Here is a 17,363-nt window from a genome sequence, read left to right on the forward strand (position 1 = left end):
TGAAAATCTTTATGATGAGAGATTATACAGCTGGGTCAGTCAGGGTACATAAGGAATTCCCTTGAGAAGACAGAAAATAGCTTTTTTGATTCTGGGGCAGATATGGAGGTATCCAGGGTCTAAGAGAGTCAGAGCTTTGTCAGATGCAGGCAGAGTGGAAGAGGATGAAATGATTATAGCAACACTGAGTACTTCCTATGTTCCAGACACTGCTCTCGATACTTTGCAAACATTAATTTCTTTAATCCTTATAATAACCCTAGGATAGTGTGGTGGGTTCAGTTGTATCCTCCGAAAAGAGAGGTTTAAGTCTTAACCCCTAGTACCTGTGAATGTGACCATATTTGGAAGTAGGGTCTTTCAGATGTAATCAAGATGAGGTCATCCTGGATGAGGCTGATTTCCTTATAAGGAGAGACACAGAGATTCAAACCCAGGCACACACACAGAGCCATGTAAAGATAGAGGCAGAGATTGGAGTGAAGCAGCTATAAGCCAAGGAACGCCAGGGATGGCCAGCAGTCACCAGAAGCTAGAAAGAGGCAAGGAAGTGTTCTTCCCTAGAAAGTTCAGAGGGATCATGGCTCTTCAGACGTCTTGATTTTGGACATCAAGTCTCCAGAACTGTGAAAGAATAAATCCCTGCTATTTTAAGCTCTTCCATTTTTGGTACTTTATTATGGCAGCCCTTCAGTAGAGATAGGGGTCTGAACCGTACAAAACTGCTCATTCTCTAAACGCAGATGAAGATCAAGCCATTTCATATGATTGAGCCTACAGGTACTTCTTAGACGGTGAGCTAAGTTACAGACATGTTCATTGCTACGTTCAAAGTCTCCTATCAGATAATGGTAGAGCCAGAATTTGAATTCACAATCTGCCTTCAGAGTCCAGGCTTTTGATCACTCTGACACAATCATCAGGCAGAACTCCAAAGTGTACGTGATGATAAGTTTAGCAGGACTGGTTCTGTTTTGTTCTTACGCTTCGTTTGGTTTTTCTTTGCTTTGCTTTTCTTGTCCTATCATCCCTGAGTAGCAAGGATCTCTTTTCATTTAGATCGGCTGGAACAGGTGTTGATGAACATCTGAGAGAAGACGGGAAGGTGTTGTGATAGACATTTCCTCCATGCCTGTGGCGTTACAACCATTTCAGGTCTTGTTCTGGTGTTACTCTTTGAGTACAGAACCTGGGGGTGAGCTCCTTCCCGAAGTGCATTTGAAGACTACCGTGCACTAGAAATACCTGTTTCTTGCTGTAGACGTTTTGGTGTGGACTTATGTGGGGGAAAAATTGTATATATGTAGTATATTCTATACACATCACATACATAGATGCAGAAACGTCAAGCCAATCATTAAGGATTTAAAAAAACCACTTTATTCATTCCTGTGCAATCCCAATTTGCATCTTTTATCTTCCAGGGAAACCACTTCCAGTTTCTAAAAAAACTCTAGTATTCAGCTATGCAGGTTTCTTCAGAGGACCCCATGTGTTCTCTTGAATTTTTGATGTCAGACAAAATTGACACCTTGATGTAAAATCCTCCTTCCTGTTGTGCCTCCTGATGCTGACCTTCCAGGACTTTTGCTACTAGTAATGGGGATTCTTGAACTTTCTTGAGATGGGAATATTTTGTCAATCATTTTGACTCTCAGGAGAAATGCACATAGCATGAAATATTGCTTATGATTTCAGGGAATTGATTAATCCTCTGAAATCCATCCCTGGACCCCCAGGTGAAGTCTCTGCTTTTAGGGATTCTTCTCTTGAGCTTCACGTGCCAAGTGAGTAAAACAGACTGATGGCATGATGAGAAAGGTTGGATTGTATCAGTTGGGAATTTTCCTATGTGCAAGTGAAAAAAGACCCATCCTTCACTGGCTTAGATGCTAAAACAAAGCAAAACGAAAACAATGGTGGCGAAGGTAGTGGAGGAGATAATGGCTCACGTAAATCTAGGGCTGGCACTGACGACAGACACGGTTTGATACGGGTCATGCAAGATTTGATCACGTTCTGTCTATTGCCTCTGCTTCCTCTGGGTTGACTCTTTGCTCCAAGGATGTAGTTAAAGATGTCAGCCAGCAACTACTGGGGCTTTTTCCCTCCAGGCCCCCAGCCAGCAGAAAAGAAAATACTTCTTTCTTTGACTGTTGAATGAACATCCTTGGCTTCAGGGATTGGACCATCCTGGTTAAGATCCCATTTATGAACCCATCACTGCAGCCAAGAGGGGTGGTCTCAACCTGGCCTTCTCATTCCAGAGTAGAATCAGCTTCCCTAGGTGTAAATTGGCAAAGAAAAGAACCCATATGAAAAATTTGTCCAAAGGGAATAGAGCCTGGAAGACCACAAACAGCAAATGTCTACCACAAGGTTGTCAGTTAGGGCTTACTTTTAAAATGTATGCATGAGACATAGTTGAAAAATACCTCATGGCTTCCTGGATCTGGATAGTCAGGATCAAGTCATGTCCCCTGAGCCCCAACAGGGTGTACCTTAATGGGCCAATGTTAACTGGTCACCAGTGAAGAGCCTGTGCGCCTCCCCTGTACCAGTATTTTTAAAAAGGTCCCAATGAAGTCATTTATATATTTTAGAGTAGTTAATGTGCCCCAATGGGCCTGCAGCAAAAGATGCATTTTGAAATATCTAATGAGTAAATGGGGCATTTAGTAAGACACAGTCTAATTACTTTAGGTCTTTGTAAAATATTAATTTAAGGCAACCGCAGCATTAAGGTGTAAGTTTGCCAAGTGGTGCTCAGTGATTTAGCTCTGTGACTGCCATTAATATCAATAGAAGTCTTGCAGCTCACTTCCCGCCCATTGCTTTGGAAATGTACCCCTAAGGTATAGAAAACAGCTACTGTGAATTTTTTTTAATTAAAGTTCCAGGAGGAAGTGCAGCATTTCCTTTTTGTACACACGTGTATCACCTTCACTGATGGAGCTGTGGTCTTGGGGGCTGATGTCCACAAACTCACATTTGCATTCCATGTTGTGACATCGCTGTTGTTGGATATCTGGTGTAACTGATTCCAGGATACACCTGTCAGAACAATTCTTACAACAGAAGAACATGATTTGCCTTGGAATTCAAATACCTTTCCAGGGAACCACATCGTGAATATGCCATTCCAAATTTGCTGGTGCATTTCCCTAAAGATGACAGATACTAACTCGAAAGCACTGAGACGTGAACCCTGAATAACTGAATTGCAACTTAAAAAGAGTGCATTGGAAGTCATCTTGTGTCTCAGCTATCTTATATAGGACAACTCTCTACTTCCTGACTTGTCTGGTTGGTGCCAGTGGAGGGGAACAAACTGGTAGTTTTACAAGCCATTCTAAAATGCCTGATCTATTTGGAGGAGCTTCTTAAACAGTGTCTTACTTGCCTGACATCACTTTATTGGTCTCATTAATGAGTTCTCCAAAGCAGAGGAGGAAGGTATTGTGGGAAATCAGTAGTTATCCTTTGTTCCCACCCTTACACCACCATAATTCTCCACTCCCAACAGTAGTCATGATGTCATGGTGTGCATTGAGAAGCTGTTCGGATAGAAGGGCTGTGGAAATGTTATAAAGATCTACTGTGCTCTGGTGGTCCCTTGGGAGAGGTGCTGATGTGGCTGGAGGTGACTGTGGAATAAGAAGCTTAGTTAATAAGACAAGCCCTAACTCCCCCAGAAAATATAGAGTGGCTTTCCTGCCAATGTTTGCAGTAAAAGTTTGAAGAAACAGCTCCGTTGATTGTTTAGCATGGATAGAGCACATATCATGGGAGAGAACATGCAGCAAACATGTAGTTTGGGAAACCATCCAGGATGATCCAGTATCATGCATGGATTTATTTATAGCCACACCACATACCTTCACGTCTAACTTCATTCGATTCGTTCTCTTCGAAAGTCTCTGGTATCTTTAGTTTCTGGATCCCTTCGCCAGTTGCAAGAGCTAATTTAATTTGGGGATGGGGAGGCTAAGTCTCTCTGCTCCCTTTCAACTCCAGCAAATATTTCATTGTTTGTAATGCCTCTTAATACGCTAAACAATATTTATGCGGCACTCGACAACATTTTATAACTTTCTTCTAATTGCCTTAGCAGTCTTTAAAACCAGAGCTTAGCACTTCGATAATAAGCGTATTAATTTGTCTAACGTTTAAGTTCTTACAAAGGAAGAGACAAGCATTAATTTTGTTTAGTTAAAACAAGCTTTGCTTTTGAACAGCAGGTGGTAATTGAAACAAAACAAGGACTCATTAGAGGAGCGTCTGGTGGCTCATGATACAAACAGAGCACACTAGAAAACCCAAACACAAGAGCCCTGAAATAAAGTGGTCATCATCTAATTAACAGAACATGTTTTAATTACCGAGTAAACCATGCAGCGCCGTGTGTCAATTTAACTGATGTGCTAAGTGCCAGTTTACAATATCAGAAACAGACAAATAATTGGAATCTAATTACATGCAGGTCTATTGCACACCAGCGCCTCCAGCCCATCTTAATAAACAAGTTTTTACATCAAACCATGAATAGCAAATACAGCCGTGCTGTTAATTGCTACATTGTGATATTGGGACTTTGCCAGCTCTGACTATTAAAATAAGCTCTTGTGTGGATTGCAGTTTCTCTGCTACGCTTTAATTAGAATCAAATGAGAGGCAGAGATCGGGCTGTATTACTGCAATTCAATATATGTAAATAAGATAACTGGCTAATCTTTTTATTTTATATCTGAGCCTCCATGCAATAGGCGGTTTAGTTATGGTAATAGGTTATCACTTTGCAAATGAAGTAGACTTGCGCTGTGAGATGAATCAAGAAACATGTAATCTTTGCTAGGGAGTCTAAATATTCCCCATCATCGCACGTGGGATCTGGAGAACTTTCCTGCCCAAGATATATGGTGCTATATTTTTAATGCCCATGTTGGCCTAGTTTTTCCACTATAGCTTTTGATGTTGTATTTCACTTGGCTAAATAAACGCGTGATCCGTAACATGCTATTTACAATGCTCAGACAGATTATTTCAAGATAAACTCTGTTAATGGAGAATCACTTGTTTGAGTACTTGAAAGGTTGCAGAGAAGGTCTACATAAATACTGTATAATGCAAATTTTAAATTAAGACCGAGGCACAGATAACGCTCATATTTCATACTGTATATAAATGTGCTGCTTGTCAGAGAACTAATCAGGGATTCAGAAATACTGAGTATGAAAATGAAATCTATGGTAGGGACGCTGATGGGCCATTTTTCTGTATTTTCCAAATAGGGAAGAAGATGGTATAGCTATTGTTGAAAAATTACCGAGTAATGATCTCCTGGGAAGATCTCCTTATGTTTCATTAGAATCGTAATTAGAGGTGGCCATGACCTTGGGAAACCTGCTTCAGGAGCAAGCACTCCTCTCTTTTGTTTAAGAAAAACCTCCAAGTTTCCCCTCCTCTTGAGCCCGAGGCAGTGTTAACTGAACTCCATAGAAAGAACATAATAAAGCATTTAAAATGCACTTCTCCATTGCAATAAACTGAAATAAAGCAAATACAGAATGGATTATCATCCACTTAATTTTGGTCATAGTTTGTCGTTATGAATTAAAACAATTCAGAGCCTTCTTTCTTGGGGGTATTTTGTGCCATTTCCTAGATCAAGCCAGCCCTTAGAACTATCTCAGGTTGAAGAAGGGGGGAGGTGGAGGGGGGTGCTATTAAGTATCTGGAAACTCCCAGGACTTTCAAAACAACCATAAGCCATTTTCAACTTCTGCCTCAAAGTAGGCAAGCCAAGCCACTCATTGGCTGGAGCTTAAAGTCAGCCTGAAACAATACTCCGCAAACTTGGCGCCGGTCCTTGCCTATTTAAATTTCCATCACACCATTGTTGAAGGCTCATGCCTTTCACATGGTTCGCCTGGTGGATGTGATCCAACTCCCAGAAGGGAGCAAGTGCACCACGCAAAATACTGGAAGAGCCCGCATGTTTCCAACACCTCATCCGATACTTTAGGGCAGGGGTAAAAACATTCCTGGTACTCGTGTTGTTGGCCACATCACAAAGGATTTCAGGCTGGTACCTCATCCATCTCGCGTCGTAAATGAAATGGAGCCTCCTGGTCAATTGTCAAAAAAACAACAAAAAAAACAACTCCCCGTAGCCCCTACTTTTCTCCCATCCTCCGTGCCTCCTGCAAAACCGTGCCAAGCGCACTAACAATATCTAATCAAAATGTTGAAAATGCAAAGTAAAATGTGTATAAAAAAATGCACAGGGGCTGGAAAAGGAATGTAATAAGGTTAAATTTTACAAGCATAATTCCATATGTTGAAAGCATCTTGTAGTTATGTCAAATACAGATGAAGCTATAAATTATCCCAGAATCAAAAGTGTCAAGTTTCAGGCTAATGCTGAATATATATATATATATATATATATATATATATATATATATATATATATATATATATACACAGCTTCAGAATTCTTATTAAAATATGAAAACATGCTAAACATAGAAAAGCTAACAACTGTACCAAAAGTAAGACAAAGTGTTACTAATGTCTGCCAACTGGTATTACTCACCAGGGCAATCAATCACATATGAGCAAACTTCTATGGCAGGCGACCAGGAAAGCTGAAACCCACCTCTCCCCCATAGTTGTCTTATTTGTGGTTACTTTTGCAAGGATTCCACATTATTCCATTTGCTTGCTGTTAACCCTGAGAGGGCATGGTTAGCAAGGGGAAAACGTTTATTCAATTAGAATGTCTTTATTTCTCCTTAAAACACACACAAAACTGTCAGCAATAGACAAATTAGTACTTTGGGCCGAAGTGTGTGCTCAGTTTATTCTATATTTGAACTCTAATAAATTATATCCACGTTATTACAAAAATTGTAAGTGACATGCTGTCAGAGCTCTACATGTGTATGCCTGGAAATATACATAATGCTTTGAAAGCTGTCACATTCGGTCCTGTTGTAAACATCACGCTCATTTGCTAAACATTGTTGTTATGGCTTTGGTTGGCTGTAGCTTTTCCCCAACTTGTAAGCCCATGATTCTGAATATGTCTTAACTCTAAAGAAAAATAACGTCTCCCTTAAGAGTTTTAATGATCTATCATGAGATTCAGCATAGCATATGGAAGTGGTTTCTTTCTCAAGTATCCTAGGCCAAGTAATAATATGGGCCTATTTGGTGAAGTCAAAGTTGGTAAACAACTTTCCAATGTACACGACGAAAATGTTTCTGGCCCCTTTAAAGGGATCTTCTTCAATGTTTGGCGAAATTGTATCTGCTTTTGCTAATTTGGGGTTGGACACAAATGTTGGCTCTTCACCAGAATCACAAAGGTACAAATGGGACTTCCTGTGAATAGTGGTAAAGGATGTCTATTGACTGGGAGAGATTTGTTTCATAATCATGCATTTCTTTCCCCCTTGTCTAATGAGTGCCTGCCATGTGTCTGATGCAGTGTTAGATGCTGAGGGCCGAGGCCCTGCCTGCGTGGCGAGAGTCATTTAGGACAGAAATCAGACAGCGAAAACTAAGTGTGATGAATATGACCAAACAGGGAGTACTGGATTCTGAGCTTTTAAACATTCAGGTTATAAACTAAGGAAGGATTGGATAAGAAAGAGTTCGGAAGCCTTCCAAAGCATTCTAATCGTGTGAGGAATTAGCAGTGTCTCCAGAGGGTATCTCGTATGTTTTACTTAGAGCACATGGTTGCAAGCAACAGAAAACAATTCTGTTAACCTAAGTAAAAAGGAATTTATTGGAAGGAAAGGTGAGGTGGAGACTCAGAATTAATGGGCCACTAGAGAATTTGGCTTAGAAATCGGCAGGAAGAGAGCCCTGGAGAGCAGAAACCAGAGTTTAATGGTAGAAATAGGATGGTGAGATGGCTGTTGAATTCTGGCTGGTCTTTTTATCCTTATGTTGTCTGCTCAAGATCCAAAGTTCTGGGAAGCAATTTGTAGCTGGTTGAGCTTCGGTCTTGTAGCTACTGCTGGGCTGTCTCCAGGTGGGAGGAAGATGAAGGTCATCCCTCACCTTCTGCAGTGTGAAACCATCATAAGGAATTGCGTAGGAAGAGGTGATTATAATCACCCCCAACAAAAAAAAATGAAGGTACATCAAAAAGCGGGAATGCATGTGAGGCTGCAATTGACCACAAGCTCTGCTTGACCACTTCTTGCTTATTTGTTCAGAGTCTTAGAAAAGAAGTGCCTATCTTTTGAATTAATCAAACACTAGTAGTTATCTTAAAGTGCTATATTGATCTTCCTGACTATCTAGTTTTAGATCAATACTGGATGTGAAATTGTCTGTATCATACTCTTTAAAGGGGAAATTTCTGAATGTATGAATATAAAATTCTTTAATTAGTAAGAATTTAAGCAAAAATATTCCTAATATAATTTCTAAGTTTATTCATTTATAAGCTAAGTGTGAAGTATAGGGATAAAAAGTTACAGCATTTGCTGTCAGAGTTCCTGCCACCAGGAGTCTTAAGTTCTGTTGTTTAATATGTATGAAAGTTATGCAGACTAAAGGACATATATGTAAGTATCTATAAGAACTGTACTAAAATGCAATGTGGAATCCTTGATTGGATCCTGGAATATGAAAAAATAATCAGTGAAAAAAATGGTTAAATCCAAATAAAGTCTGTAGTTTCATAAATAATATTGTTCTGAAATTAATCTCTCAATTTTGATAAAACATTCTACGATTGTGTAAAATGTTAGCATAAGTGGAGGGTAGCTCAGGAACAAATAAGAATTCTCTATACTTTCTTTACAACTCTTTCGTAAGTCTAAAATTATTTTAAATAAAAAGGTTTTTATCTTGGTTGCAAAATTTCATGCACGTAGTAGGTATTCAGTGAATGTTAGTTTCATCCTCTTAATTTTCCTCTCTTGATCTTGAAATATTTATGTTGATCAGTTTCCTGAGACAATTTCCTATTGTTCCTCCTTTAATTAATCTCTCTCTGGGTACCAAGAACAAAAAAGGGAGAGGGAGAAAAGAAAAAAAAATACTGAAGAAAAGCCTTTATCTAATTTTGCTCTGCTTTGTTGTGAGATGAACTTATTCTTTAAGAAATGTCTAGACATCTATCATCTCGGGCATCCTAATATTGGCACTACAGAAATACAGCGTTAATGCAGACAGTGTATGTGTCTAATGAGTTCAATTAGGTAGCTAAGTTATTCTTCCTTTTGCTTTTCCTTTACTTATAGTCAAAACTAACACTGTCACACATCTTGAGAATGCTATAGTTCATCTTTAACGGATGGAATTTTGTTCTTATTTTGTTAAATGTTACATTTACATAATTGTGTATGTCATTGATGTGTACGAGGATACACCACAAAGTAAAAGTTACCCTAAGTACCTGAAGTACGGAGAATTATTAGCCTAAGATTATTATAAGTGACCCTCACAATGATAACTCAAGCGATCTGAACCCAGGAACCAAATAGATCTTAGATAATGAGAGCTAGTTTTCTTATTTTGCTTTAAGATGAGTCACTTATTCTTGGCACAGAAGTTCCGCCGGTGTCCAGGATGATTTTTTTCCTTCAAATCGCAGAATATATAGCTTTAGAAATTCCTGACAGGAGGCCAGATGACATTGCTGGTGGTGGTTTTCATTTTTTGCAGCTAGGTGCCCTTAAAATTTTATGTCTTAGTGATGTTATTTGAGTCAAGTTAAAAAATCACAAAGCGACTCTTATAAAATAACACCTGGTGATTGAATAGTTAACTGTGGAACTTACTGTTGTTGAAATATTCTTATCTCTAGACACAGAGATATTTATATAAAAACTGCATTCTTTGTGACAAACTAGAATCTTATTTTGCTGTGGCCAAATGCAATGGACATCTGTTGTTTGTTGCCTGCCCAGCACATATTCCTCCCTTTACTATTAACAGGGGCTGCATTTGGGGGGAGATCCCACCCCTATCATCCCCTTAGTGAATATGGTTTTGGGAGGACCCTCGTCCTCGCCCACACTTGAAGGGTGGACCTGTGACTCAGACCCGGCCAGACGTTGGAATCTTTCCTCTTGGCCACAGAGATTGGCTCCAAATGAACGTGTGATCCCAGCCAGACCAAAGAGATGCAATTCAGGGAATCATACTGGAATGCCTGGAATAAAGAAGCTCTTTTTCCTGGAAATGAATCTAAGAAGATGTCAACCTGGAGCTACTGGGAGGGAGCCTTGTGACAAGACCAGCACAGTAAAGGAACGACAGAGACCAAATCTAGTGACGTCATTTGAACAATACCTGAATCCAGTCATCCTAAAGAGAATCTTTCTGTCCTCTTTAAACTAGTTTGAATGAGGTTTGGTGTACGTCTCTTGCAACTAACATAATTCTACCTGATTCACAACATTTTCCTGCATATTCTTCTTCCCTAATGAATCTAATTCAGGTGAAACTTGTATTTCCATTTATTTCATAAATACATACTAAGTACATACAACGCAAACCAATGAAGTGGATAAAAAGATTTTATTAGATGTAATCCGTGACTTCAAACAAAAATGTGCAGAAAATTTTATAGAGATTAGTGGAATTTTCAGAAAGAGAGAAAGAAAAAATCTGAAATTTCTATTGTCTTTTCTGTAAATGCAGTGTTATGCTTTTTTCTCACGGAGGGCATTAGTTAGGCAAATCCTAGAACATGGTATTTAAGAGCATGGATTTGGGCATCAGATGGCCTGGTTTAAAGTCTGGTTCTGTCTTTTACTCATCATATGACCTACAGATCACTTAGCCTCTGTCAGTATTGATGTTCCCTATCTGCGAAGTTAGCACAAATATACCTAGATCATACAATTTTTCAAAGACTGAAAAAATATATACAAATTATATATTATGGTGCCGAAACATAGCATTAAATGGTAGTTTTTAAAAAATAATTATGTAATATGTGATTCAGTATAGTTTGTCACCAATTTTAGAATCTTTGGTTTGGTTTCCAACAAGAAAAAGATTATCTTAATTTACATCTCCAGCCCATATTTTATTTCTGTGCATCAGACTGCACGCAGATATACACCAGCACACTGGTTATGGCCACTTGGATTTCTCACAGACACATGAAACTGACCACACTCAAAACCAAATTCAGTATTTCTCCCTTACCCTAAACCCACATCTCTTTTTGAAATCTCAGTTTCAGGGAAGGTGCCATGGTAGGCGCAGAGTCCTGCTCACTTCCACATTGGGTCAGTGGCCAGATTGGCTCAGCAGCCTTCCAGCGGTCTCTCTGCCGGTTTTCTTTTACCCTCATGATCTGCTTTCCACATAGTAGTCCAAGTGATCTCGGAATTAACACACTTCCTAAAAACCAACCGCGGTTTCTCGCCAGCCTTAGGACAGAGGCCAAACTCCTTAGCATGGCTTATCTTCCCTAATGACCTGGTGTCTTCCCCAGTCCAGTGCCAGCTCTTAGCCCTCCCCAGCCACATGCGCGTCACCATTCCACAGTCCAGCTCTGGAAACTTCTCTCACCCCTTCCTTGCATGCTCCATTTTGCTTTAGAGTTTGCATATATGGTTTGTTTTGTCTGAAACAGCGCTTCATTCCCCCTCCTTATACTCCTTCTGTTGGTTTAATTCTACTTATATTTTATGTCCCAACGTCCATGGAAGTGGCAGACTTCTTCCAGATGTCCCAGCCTTCCTCGATTAGATATTACAATAGCCCTATACTCTCCAATCACACCATCTGCCACACATTATATTTTATTTCTATTTAGATATACAGATACAGATATGCTATAGAGGAATAATTACCGAATTCATCATCTAATCCACTACCAGGAAATCTGACTTAACCTGACTAGACAAATCTCCAAGTGATCCACAGATAGAAATTCAGGGGGGCTCCAGGGGTGGTTATGGACTTAGCTGTGGAAAAAATTACATCTTTTTTTTTTCACTAACTTCAAACTGAAATTCATCATTTCCTTCCAGCGTGTGTGGAGGCAGCAGAACCCAGTAGTGTTAGCAGCTGCTATGACTTCGTCAACAATGGAGCAGATATTTCATAACGCAGTTATCACTGACCTCTTGAAATATTTATGCTCATCACTATCAGAGGAACTTCTTTAATACACAGGAATTTATTTAATACATTAATAAAGAAGCACATATATTATTATATCAGGTTTTTAAATTATTGAGGTAATTTTATTATCATTGATTTTTTATAGCCCTCTGTATTTATTATATTTAAGAATATTATCCCACGAAAGGGTTCATAGGTTTCCGCAAACTTCAGAAGGGCTCTGTAGCTCCCAAGAGGTAAGAATTCCTGCATTTGACTCAGAGCTCCTCTGGTGAGGCCAGAGCATGTCTGACTGATTCACCACCGGATCCTCAGGGCCTTACACAAAGCCTGGCAAATTGTAGGGGCTCGGTAAATATGTACTGAACTGAACTGAGATGAAAGCTAAACAAATTTTAATCTGGCATTATTTGGAAGTACACACCCCATGAATCTGGACAATTCACTTGTTCCCTGGAGGAGAAGATGGACCCCCGTGGTTGTGGCTGGCTTACATTCCAATGCTAGGTGTCCTAGAGTTATGTGGAATTCGGTCTTGCTGAGAAGATGGCATTAAAATTTAAGAAGACATAATGAGAAACAGTAGCCAATTCTTTCCCTATATAAAAAGCAGCCGGCAGCAGTGACCTTGAGTAATGCAGAGACAGGTGAATGACTGTCACCGAACAAGTGTGATCTATTTTATGAAGTCCTATTTTTAATTTGACTTAGAGCCAATTTTTCAACTGGACAACTTTTCATGCAAACATCTGCTCCAACCTTTGTTCTTTTATACATAGTGGGCAGCTTGTGAACCAGAGGAAGTTGTCAGACAGTGGTTGTGCCCCTGGGTCCATTGGCAGCCAGGCTCTTCTCAATTATTCGTAGCCGAAGTGCTCCCGGATCAAGCCACTCCACGCGCATTCCAACTGGCAGCACTGGCTTTGGAGTGGGCTCCTGGGAAGAGAATTTTTTTCGTGCAAAAATATTTTAAAAGGTGATGCAGGTGATGCAATCAGAGGCCTTAAAAGACCCTCAAATCCATGTCAGGAAACCTCTGGGAGCTCTTTCCTGAAGTAAAGTTGGATTCATGTGTCCATCCACTCAACATGTTTCTGAGAATCTACTGTTTCATAGTTTATTGTTTGAGGGGGTAGAGGTGGGCTTGGGTAAATCAGTGGCCAGAGAAATAGGACAAATAATTAGGACTTCCATCTGTCACTTTCCAGGTCTGAACAGATGGGTGGGGCAACAGGACTGGAAGCTGTATCTAGTGCCCCCCCTTATGTGGCACTCCTCTAAGTCCCCAGAACCACCAGAAAAGAGTCTCGCTCCAAAGATAAACTAGACCGGTCCAAAGGTAGTGGGGTTTTTTGTTGGTCTTTCATTTTTTATTTTTTATTTTATTTTTTTAAATTTAGCACAGGTTTATCTTGAGATACATCTTTTAAATGAGGCTTTAAAATGTTAGCTTAGTATGGGGTGAGACACAGTGAGCAGCAGTGACCGCTTCTCTCATTCCCCCAGGTTGTAGCCATCATCCCCGTGGGCGCCTTGCTCTCTCCAGCTCCTAGGTCTAAGGTTGTGGCAGGTTGCTGCTGCTATTGGCTTGCTCTTTCATTGCTCATCTTTTTCCAAGATATTTTCCTTAGACTTAGAGTCTCAATAAGATCCTTTAAGAAGAGATATGTGTCAAACTAGTAAACACCCTTCTTCCCTTTCCTCCTTTAAAAAAACCACAGGAGTTCATAAAGTAAATAACATTGGTTTTTGGTTTTGGGTTATGTTTTGGATTGTGTTTTTAAAAGTGTGGACTACCTGTGCCAGAATCACCTGCACTCTACCTTGGACTTACCTTAATCTATGGTGGGGGGTGTGGGCAAGCACCCAGTGTTTCTAATGCACACTCATTTGGAGAACTGTTGTTCTGAATGATTTGAAGAAGTCATCTCACTCAGTGTGATGGATTTGGTCTGTAACATCTCAAAAACCTGCCAGCTGGAGAGCTGGCATTGCCAAGGGGAGAGTCATAAAGCAGAAGTATAAATAGGTCGCAGGGAAATTCAGTATTCCCACTCACTCAGGGCATTGGTCTTCAGTTTCACCGGTGATGGCAACCAGGTCCATGTGCTTATGTCATCTCCAACAGACTGGAGGGGACTGTTTGAGGCCCTGCGTTGTAGATTCTGCTTCCATTTGGCTCAATAGGGAAGAGTTTTGCAATCAGTTAGCAATGTTAGCCATGGACTCTCCATCGGGAGTAGCACACCCTTTACAGCTTACTTCCCATCACGGCCTTGCATTAGCCTCCATCACTTTCAGGGAGGAAGGAAAGGAATGCACACAATGTCCCGCTCTGCTCCAAAGGGGGTTCAGGGTTGGCCAGGAAGTAAGCAGTTTTTGAAATTATACCATTGCGAGTTTGCCTGTTCTGTGGGGATCTATATACTTCTGCATCTCTCTCCCGCAGTGCAGATCATGGAAAGTCTGGTCCAAGAGGGAAAAAAAAAAAAATAGAATTTGTTTTGAAATAAAACAAGATAGATCTACAGCCTTCCATGACCTGCCCTTTTTCCATAAGTTGAAGGTCAATGGAAAGTAATTATACCCTTACTGCTCTAAATAAAACACTCCTTACTTTAGAGATGAGTTCTTCAGTGTGACCAGGGTTTACATTTGATGATGGGGGACTTCCTTAATCAGGAAAATTTGTGTACTAAGGTAATAGAAAAGAAAATTGCCAAGGCTGGAAACTGGCATCATCCACTGATGGGGAAAATTTGCATGAAACACAAATCTTTGTTTGTTTGGTTGTTTGCCTTTTGTTTGTTTCTATATTCTTTGATCAAAGAAGACTTACAATATCCTTTGCCTGAATTTCTCCATATTTTTTACAAAATATTTTATACTCATAAGCGCGTCTCTAATGCACTCATAAGGTATATAGGTAGCAAATGTGCCTGGACCAACCCCCCACTTTTAGAAACAGTCCCCCTCTGAAGCCCTAGAGTGTCCCTACCTGATTGGATGCCACCATGTCCTTACCTCAGCCATTCCAGAGACAGTCACTATTTAGCCAGCTTGAACTTGTTTAATTGCTAAGAGATATGATCATTTTAGCTCCTTACCAGGCACAATCTTGAAGCTTTCTCTTTGGAAAAGCTCTGGACTAACTAGCCCTGATTTAGCTCTTGACCATTCTAATTTCTGTTCCTCTCAAATGGCTAAAAGAGAAAAGGATGTTATAATACACTGTGTTTCATAAGTGGGGGGGAGGGGAGGAGTTCTTGCCACCAAAGTTCCAAGTATGAGCAAAAAAATTTGGAAGCCCACGAATGGTGGACTTTTCTGGAAGGGAGTATGTGAGATACATAGATGGGTGGATGTGTACATAAAGTACATGAAGTTAAAGCTCCGTGTCCTGGCAGTTGTGTGAAGAAAGGATTTCAGTCGCACCTATAGAGGTTTTCTTGTTTGTGTGTTCATTTGTTTTGTTTTGTTTCTTTACAGATGCCAGAAGTTCCAATCAGGACCTTCTAAATCTGAATGCTTGGAGATGGAGCCCAGGTAGTTATGTTGTATATGATTGTGTCTCTCTTTTTACACATATATACACACACATAGTGAATCTGATGTGTGATTCCTGGTTGAGAATCACTTATATAAAGGAAGCCTTAGGTTTCTTGCATCCCTTTTAAGGTTTCAAATTAGTTCAGGGTTCCCTAGGTCTTTAGCTCTTAGCTAGGCACCATAGGGAATGCTTAGATGAAGAAAGCTTTGTTCCTGCCCTCAGGAAACTTAGAGTGAAATGGGGGGCATTGCTCTGCAAATCAGGTAAAAGCTGATGGTCCACCTCAGTGTTTCAGGATAGTATATAAGAGCGCAGCCAACTGTCGCTTAAAAATGTATTAGCAAATCTGGAAGTAGGCAGTCCAGGATTTTTATCGCTGCTCAACAATTCTGGCAGGGCCCAGGCTCACTCATTCTCACTTCTCCCCCATCCTTAGTGAGTTAGCTTTTGTCTTCCTGCTTGACAACTTATGTGGTCAGCGTTACTGCTGCATCTCCAGGCATCATGTCCATGTTTCTGGCACAAAGAAGAGAAAGAAACAAAGGGTAGTTGGCTAAAATTTTAAAAAGACCTGCCAGTCAAGTCTGGCCTCTTACGATTAGGAAAACAATGGCTTTCCGGGAAGCCCGATCCAACAGATTTCCACTTACATCTCCTTAGCCAGAAGTGACTCGTGGAGCCAACCCTAGCTGCAAGGGAATCGGGGAAGCTGGACACTTTGCCCAGGCACATGACAACCTCAGTCAAAATCAGGGCTCTGTTAACAAAGAAGAAAAGGGAAATGGAAATTGGGTAGGCAGCTGACGGAAGACTAATGTCTTCTATGGTGGAAGAGAGCACGAAATATGAGAGCAAGGGCCTGGACCTAGAGAAGGAGTCTGAGGAGTTCACAACTTATCACTCAGTTGGAGGAAACTCTCCTTCTGCCCATTTGACTTATGATGTGGATTAATGCTGTTGGTAATGGCCATCTTCCAACTATACACATATTGATGTCCTGACTCTCAGACAGCCCTCATTTCAGGCTCTAACAGTGTACTTCACTAACACACCAATGCTAACTGCAGTGACTATGTCCTCAGTAGGTGCCCAGACCATATTAAAGGACATTTTTTACCCTGGTTAACATAGCCATTAACCAGTATTTCTGCACACAGTTGCATCATTTAAGCCGTATTATTTGGTTTGCAAGCTCTAATCTTTTTTAGAATAAAACAGCTATTAAGTGATGGAGCTCACAACTAACTATGCAGTTTATGCCTGGTACAATCTGATTTTGGAGGAGGAGGGCCTTGTGGGGAAGGAGAGACTAGAATGGTCTCAGGCACTATATTAGCTCTGATTTTGTTCACATCCAAACTATGAAAAATATATTACTGTGTATTCTTACTACATTTATTATGTTTTGTTTAATTTAATCATAAGCCTATTCTAAAATTCCCTTCCTCCTATAACCAAATTTCCTGGGTTTAATTACTTCTTAAGGACCAGTTAATTTGGGTTTTTTTTTTTTTTTCCTTTGCCCTGTCAACATGCTGGCCTTTACTTCCTTAAGAGATTAATTTAAAATTCTGGAGAAAATTTTGGTTTTGACCACTGTGCAAAACTATCATTTAGAATGAACTGGGCTGGAACCACTCAAGACCCCAAACCCCCTTAAAGCTGGTAAGAAAAAGAGAACATTGAGTATCAGAAACCT

General features: G+C 40.2%; 1 long non-coding RNA gene across 7 annotated transcripts in view; it reads left to right on the forward strand.

Moving 5' to 3' along the window:
• Window positions 1–17,363, forward strand: part of LOC107033065 (uncharacterized) — a 620,890-nt gene that overhangs the window by 584,384 nt on the left and 19,143 nt on the right. For 6 of the 7 annotated variants that reach the window (XR_012060720.1, XR_012060725.1, XR_012060721.1 and 3 more), the window contains one exon: window positions 15,604–15,660. This is a non-coding gene — a long non-coding RNA (uncharacterized lncRNA). Of the gene's footprint in view, window positions 1–15,603; window positions 15,664–17,363 lie in introns of all 7 variants that reach the window. The other variant, XR_012060726.1, reaches the window with a different exon arrangement.

Source organism: Vicugna pacos, chromosome 17 (assembly GCF_048564905.1).
Source record: "Vicugna pacos chromosome 17, VicPac4, whole genome shotgun sequence".
NCBI classification, from domain to species: Eukaryota; Metazoa; Chordata; class Mammalia; order Artiodactyla; family Camelidae; genus Vicugna; species Vicugna pacos.